The sequence below is a fragment of the Lampetra fluviatilis genome, chromosome 24 (assembly GCF_964198595.1).
Source record: "Lampetra fluviatilis chromosome 24, kcLamFluv1.1, whole genome shotgun sequence".
In the NCBI taxonomy this organism is placed as follows: Eukaryota; Metazoa; Chordata; class Hyperoartia; order Petromyzontiformes; family Petromyzontidae; genus Lampetra; species Lampetra fluviatilis.
This window is the reverse complement of record NC_136298.1, coordinates 13,450,118-13,457,912: the sequence shown is the minus strand read 5'-3', so window position 1 is coordinate 13,457,912 and position 7,795 is coordinate 13,450,118.

The following is a 7,795-nucleotide window of genomic DNA, read 5'->3' as shown; positions in this document are numbered from 1 at the left end:
CACGTTTTTGCCCTCCAAATCACGTTTTTGACTCCAAATCACGTTTTTTGCCTCCAAATCACGTTGTTGCCCTCCAAATCACGTTTTTGCCCTCCAATCACGTTTTTGCCTCCAAATCACGTTTTTTGCCCTCCAAATCACGTTTTTGCCTCCAAATCACGTTTTTGCCCTCCGAAATCACGTTTTTGCCCTCCAAATCACGTTTTTGCCTCCAAATCACGTTTTTGCCTCCAAATCACGTTTTGCCTCCAAATCACGTTTTTGCCTCCAAATCACGTTTTTGCTCTCCAAATCACGTTTTTTGCTCTCCAAATCACGTTTTGCCTCCAAATCACGTTTTTGCCTCCAAATCACGTTTTTTGCCTCCAAATCACGTTTTTGCCTCCAAATCACGTTTTTGCCTCCAAATCACGTTTTTGCCTCCAAATCACGTTTTTGCCTCCAAATCACGTTTTTGCCTCCAAATCACGTTTCTGCCCTCCAAATCACGTTTTTGCCTCCAAATCACGTTTTTGCCTCCAAATCACGTTTTTGCCCTCCAAATCACGTTTTTGCCTCCAAATCACGTTTCTGCCCTCCAAATCACGTTTTTGCCTCCAAATCACGTTTTTGCCCTCCAAATCACGTTTTTGACTCCAAATCACGTTTTTGCCTCCAAATCACGTTGTTGCCCTCCAAATCACGTTTTTTGCCCTCCAAATCACGTTTTTGCCTCCAAATCACGTTTTTGCCTCCAAATCACGTTTTTGCCCTCCAAATCACGTTTTTGCCTCCAAATCACGTTTTTGCCCTCCAAATCACGGTTTTTGCCTCCAAATCACGTTTTTGCCCTCCAAATCACGTTTTTGCCTCCAAATCACGTTTTTGCCTCCAAATCACGTTTTTGCCCTCCAAATCACGTTTTTGCCCTCCAAATCACGTTTTTGCCTCCAAATCACGTTTTTGCCTCCAAATCACGTTGTTGCCCTCCAAATCACGTTTTTGCCCTCCAAATCACGTTTTTGCCTCCAAATCACGTTTTTGCCCTCCAAATCACGTTTTTGCCTCCAAATCACGTTTTTGCCTCCAAATCACGTTTTTGCCTCCAAATCACGTTTTTGCCTCCAAATCACGTTTTTGCCTCCAAATCACGTTTTTGCTCTCCAAATCACGTTTTTGCCTCCAAATCACGTTTTTGCTCTCCAAATCACGTTTTTGCCTCCAAATCACGTTTTGCCTCCAAATCACGTTTTTGCCTCCAAATCACGTTTTTGCCTCCAAATCACGTTTTTGCCTCCAAATCACGTTTTTGCCTCCAAATCACGTTTTTGCCCTCCAAATCACGTTTTTGCCTCCAAATCACGTTTTTGCCTCCAAATCACGTTTCTGCCCTCCAAATCACGTTTTTGCCTCCAAATCACGTTTTTGCCCTCCAAATCACGTTTTTGCCTCCAAATCACGTTTCTGCCCTCCAAATCACGTTTTTGCCTCCAAATCACGTTTTTTGCCCTCCAAATCACGTTTTTGACTCCAAATCACGTTTTTGCCTCCAAATCACGTTGTTGCCCTCCAAATCACGTTTTGCCCTCCAAATCACGTTTTTGCCTCCAAATCACGTTTTTGCCTCCAAATCACGTTTTTGCCCTCCAAATCACGTTTTTTGCCTCCAAATCACGTTTTTGCCCTCCAAATCACGTTTTTGCCTCCAAATCACGTTTTTGCCCTCCAAATCACGTTTTTGCCTCCAAATCACGTTTTTGCCTCCAATCACGTTTTTGCCCTCCAAATCACGTTTTTGCCCTCCAAATCACGTTTTTGCCTCCAAATCACGTTTTTGCCTCCAAATCACGTTTTTTCCACCAAATCACGTTTTTGCCTCCAAATCACGTTTTTGCCTCCAAATCACGTTTTTGCCTCCAAATCACGTTTTTACCCTCCAAATCACGTTTTTGCCTCCAAATCACGTTTTTGCCTCCAAATCACGTTTTTTGCCTCCAAATCACGTTTCTGCCCTCCAAATCATGTTTTTGCCTCCAAATCACGTTTTTGCCCTCAAATCACGTTTTTGCCTCCAAATCACGTTTCTGCCCTCCAAATCACGTTTTTGCCTCCAAATCACGTTTTTGCCCTCCAAATCACGTTTTTGCCTCCAAATCACGTTTTTGCCTCCAAATCACGTTTTTGCCTCCAAATCACGTTTTTGCCCTCCAAATCACGTTTTTGACTCCAAATCACGTTTTTGCCTCCAAATCACGTTGTTGCCCTCCAAATCACGTTTTTGCCCTCCAAATCACGTTTTTTGCCTCCAAATCACGTTTTTGCCTCCAAATCACGTTTTTGCCCTCCAAATCACGTTTTTTGCCTCCAAATCACGTTTTTGCCTCCAAATCACGTTTTTGCCCTCCAAATCACGTTTTTGCCCTCCAAATCACGTTTTTGCCTCCAAATCACGTTTTTGCCTCCAAATCACGCTTTTGCCTCCAAATCACGTTTTTACCCTCCAAATCACGTTTTTGCCTCCAAATCACGTTTTTGCCTCCAAATCACGTTTCTGCCCTCCAAATCATGTTTTTGCCTCCAAATCACGTTTTTGCCCTCCAAATCACGTTTTTGCCTCCAATCACGTTTCTGCCCTCCAAATCACGTTTTTGCCTCCAAATCACGTTTTTGCCCTCCAAATCACGTTTTTGCCTCCAAATCACGTTTTTGCCCTCCAAATCACGTTTTTGCCTCCAAATCACGTTTTTGCCCTCCAAATCACGTTTTTGCCTCCAAATCACGTTTTTGCCTCCAAATCACGTTTTTGCCCTCCAAATCACGTTTTGCCCTCCAAATCACGTTTTTGCCTCCAAATCACGTTTTTGCCTCCAAATCACGTTTTTGCCTCCAAATCACGTTTTACCCTCCAAATCACGTTTTTGCCTCCAAATCACGTTTTTGCCTCCAAATCACGTTTTTGCCTCCAAATCACGTTTTTGCCTCCAAATCACGTTGTTTGCCCTCCAAATCACGTTTTTGCCCTCCAAATCACGTTTTTGCCTCCAAATCACGTTTTTGCCTCCAAATCACGTTTTTGCCCTCCAAATCACGTTTTTGCCTCCAAATCACGTTTTTGCCCTCCAAATCACGTTTTTGCCTCCAAATCACGTTTTTGCCCTCCAAATCACGTTTTTGCCTCCAAATCACGTTTTTGCCTCCAAATCACGTTTTTGCCCTCCAAATCACGTTTTTGCCCTCCAAATCACGTTTTTGCCTCCAAATCACGTTTTTGCCTCCAAATCACGTTTTTGCCTCCAAATCACGTTTTTGACTCCAAATCACGTTTTCGCCTCCAAATCACGTTTTTGCCCTCCAAATCACGTTTTTGCCTCCAAATAACGTTTTTGCCCTCCAAATCACGTTTTTGCCTCCAAATCACGTTTTTTCCCTCCAAATCACGTTTTTGCCCTCCAAATCACGTTTTTTGCCTCCAAATCACGTTTTTGCCTCCAAATCACGTTTTTGCCTCCAAATCACGTTTTTGCCCTCCAAATCACGTTTTGACTCCAAATCACGTTTTTGCCTCCAAATCACGTTGTTGCCCTCCAAATCACGTTTTTGCCCTCCAAATCACGTTTTTGCCTCCAAATCACGTTTTTGCCTCCCAAATCACGTTTTTGCCCTCCAAATCACGTGTTTGCCTCCAAATCACGTTTTTGCCCTCCAAATCACGTTTTTGCCTCCAAATCACGTTTTTGCCCTCCAAATCACGTTTTTGCCTCCAAATCACGTTTTTGCCTCCAAATCACGTTTTTGCCCTCCAAATCACGTTTTTGCCCTCCAAATCACGTTTTTGCCTCCAAATCACGTTTTGCCTCCAAATCACGCTTTTGCCTCCAAATCACGTTTTTACCCTCCAAATCACGTTTTTGCCTCCAAATCACGTTTTGCCTCCAAATCACGTTTCTGCCCTCCAAATCATGTTTTTGCCTCCAAATCACGTTTTTGCCCTCCAAATCACGTTTTTGCCTCCAAATCACGTTTCTGCCCTCCAAATCACGTTTTGCCTCCAAATCACGTTTTTGCACTCCAAATCACGTTTTTGCCTCCAAATCACGTTTTTGCCCTCCAAATCACGTTTTTGACTCCAAATCACGTTTTTGCCCTCCAAATCACGTTTTTGCCTCCAAATCACGTTTTTGCCTCCAAATCACGTTTTTGCCCTCCAAATCACGTTTTGGCCCTCCAAATCACGTTTTTGCCTCCAAATCACGTTTTTGCCTCCAAATCACGTTTTTGCCTCCAAATCACGTTTTTACCCTCCAAATCACGTTTTTGCCTCCAAATCACGTTTTTGCCTCCAAATCACGTTTTTGCCTCCAAATCACGTTGTTGCCCTCCAAATCACGTTTTTGCCCTCCAAATCACGTTTTTGCCTCCAAATCACGTTTTTGCCTCCAAATCACGTTTTTGCCCTCCAAATCACGTTTTTGCCCTCCAAATCACGTTTTTGCCTCCAAATCACGTTTTTGCCCTCCAAATCACGTTTTTGCCTCCAAATCACGTTTTTGCCTCCAAATCACGTTTTTGCCCTCCAAATCACGTTTTTGCACTCCAAATCACGTTTTTGCCTCCAAATCACGTTTTTGCCTCCAAATCACGTTTTTTGCCTCCAAATCACGTTTTTGCCTCCAAATCACGTTTTTGCCTCCAAATCACGTTTTTGCCCTCCAAATCACGTTTTTGCCCTCCAAATCACGTTTTTGCCTCCAAATCACGTTTTTGCCTCCAAATCACGTTTTTGCCTCCAAATCACGTTTTTACCCTCCAAATCACGTTTTTGCCTCCAAATCACGTTTTTGCCTCCAAATCACGTTTTTGCCTCCAAATCACGTTGTTGCCCTCCAAATCACGTTTTTGCCCTCCAAATCACGTTTTTGCTCCAAATCACGTTTTTGCCTCCAAATCACGTTTTTGCCCTCCAAATCACGTTTTTGCCCTCCAAATCACGTTTTTGCCTCCAAATCACGTTTTTGCCCTCCAAATCACGTTTTTGCCTCCAAATCACGTTTTTGCCTCCAAATCACGTTTTTGCCCTCCAAATCACGTTTTTGCACTCCAAATCACGTTTTTGCCTCCAAATCACGTTTTTGCTCCAAATCACGTTTTTGACTCCAAATCACGTTTTCGCCTCCAAATCACGTTTTTGCCCTCCAAATCACGTTTTTGCCTCCAAATAACGTTTTTGCCCTCCAAATCACGTTTTTGCCTCCAAATCACGTTTTTCCCTCCAAATCACGTTTTTGCCTCCAAATCACGTTTTTACCCTCCAAATCACGTTTTTGCCTCCAAATCACGTTTTTCCCTCCAAATCACGTTTTTGCCCTCCAAATCACGTTTTTGCCTCCAAATCACGTTTTGCCCTCCAAATCACGTTTTTGCCTCCAAATCACGTTTTTGCCTCAAATCACGTTTTTGCCTCCAAATCACGTTTTTGCTCTCCAAATCACGTTTTTGCCTCCAAATCACGTTTTTGCTCTCCAAATCACGTTTTTGCCTCCAAATCACGTTTTTGCCTCCAAATCACGTTTTTGCCTCCAAATCACGTTTTTGCCCTGCAAATCACGTTTTTGCCTCCAAATCACGTTTTTGCCTCCAAATCACGTTTTTGCCCTCCAAATCACGTTTTTGCCTCCAAATCACGTTTTTGCCCTCCAAATCACGTTTTTTGCCTCCAAATCACGTTTTTGCCTCCAAATCACGTTTTTGCCTCCAAATCACGTTTTTGCCTCCAAATCACGTTTCTGCCCTCCAAATCACGTTTTTGCCTCCAAATCACGTTTTTGCCCTCCAAATCACGTTTTTGCCTCCAAATCACGTTTTTGCCTCCAAATCACGTTTTTTGCCTCCAAATCACGTTTTTGCCTCCAAATCACGTTTTTGACTCCAAATCACGTTTTTGCCTCCAAATCACGTTGTTGCTCTCCAAATCACGTTTTTGCCCTCCAAATCACGTTTTTGCCTCCAAATCACGTTTTTGCCCTCCAAATCACGTTTTTGCCTCCAAATCACGTTTTTGCCTCCAAATCACGTTTTTGCCTCCAAATCACGTTTTTTGCTCTCCAAATCACGTTTTTGCTCTCCAAATCACGTTTTTGCCTCCAAATCACGTTTTTGCCTCCAAATCACGTTTTTGCCTCAATCACGTTTTTGCCTCCAAATCACGTTTTTGCCTCCAAATCACGTTTTTGCCTCCAAATCACGTTTTTGCCTCCAATCACGTTTTTGCCTCCAAATCACGTTTCTGCCCTCCAAATCACGTTTTTGCCTCCAAATCACGTTTTTGCCCTCCAAATCACGTTTTTGCCTCCAAATCACGTTTCTGCCCTCCAAATCACGTTTTTGCCCTCCAAATCACGTTTTTGCCTCCAAATCACGTTTTTGCCTCCAAATCACGTTTTTGCCTCCAAATCACGTTTTTGCCCTCCAAATCACGTTTTTGACTCCAAATCACGTTTTTGCCTCCAAATCACGTTGTTGCCCTCCAAATCACGTTTTTGCCCTCCAAATCACGTTTTTGCCTCCAAATCACGTTTTTGCCTCCAAATCACGTTTTTGCCCTCCAAATCACGTTTTTGCCTCCAAATCACGTTTTTGCCTCCAAATCACGTTTTTGCCTCCCAATCACGTTTTTGCCCTCCAAATCACGTTTTTGCCTCCAAATCACGTTTTTGCCCTCCAAATCACGTTTTTGCCCTCCAAATCACGTTTTTGCCTCCAATCACGTTTTTGCCTCCAAATCACGTTTTTGCCTCCAAATCACGTTTTTGCCTCCAAATCACGTTTTCGCCTCCAAATCACGTTTTTGCCCTCCAAATCACGTTTTTGCCTCCAAATCACGTTTTTGCCCTCCAATCACGTTTTTGCCTCCAAATCACGTTTTTCCCTCCAAATCACGTTTTTGCCTCCAAATCACGTTTTTGCCCTCCAAATCACGTTTTTGCCCTCCAAATCACGTTTTTGCCCTCCAAATCACGTTTTTGCCCTCCAAATCACGTTTTTGCCTCCAAATCACGTTTTTGCCCTCCAAATCACGTTTTTGCCTCCAAATCACGTTTTTGCCCTCCAAATCACGTTTTTGCCTCCAAATCACGTTTTTGCCTCCAAATCACGTTTTTGCCCTCCAAATCACGTTTTGCCTCCAAATCACGTTTTTGCCTCCAAATCACGTTTTTGCCCTCCAAATCACGTTTTTGCCCTCCAAATCACGTTTTTGCCTCCAAATCACGTTTTTGCTCCAAATCACGTTTTTGCCCTCCAAATCACGTTTTTGCCTCCAAATCACGTTTTTGCCTCCAAATCACGTTTTTGCCTCCAAATCACGTTTTTGCCCTCCAAATCACGTTTTTGCCCTCCAAATCACGTTTTTGCCTCCAAATCACGTTTTTGCCCTCCAAATCACGTTTTGCCTCCAAATCACGTTTTGCCTCCAAATCACGTTTTTGCCTCCAAATCACGTTTTTGCCTCCAAATCACGTTTTTGCCCTCCAAATCACGTTTTTGCCTCAAAATCACGTTTTTGCCTCCAAATCACGTTTCTTGCCCTCCAAATCACGTTTTTGCCTCCAAATCACGTTTTTGCCCTCCAAATCACGTTTTTGCCTCCAAATCACGTTTTTGCCTCCAAATCACGTTTTTGCCTCCAAATCACGTTTTTGCCCTCCAAATCACGTTTTTTGCCTCCAAATCACGTTTTTGCCCTCCAAATCACGTTTTTGCCTCCAAATCACGTTTTTTGCCTCCAAATCACGTTTTTGCCTCCAAATCACGTTTTTGC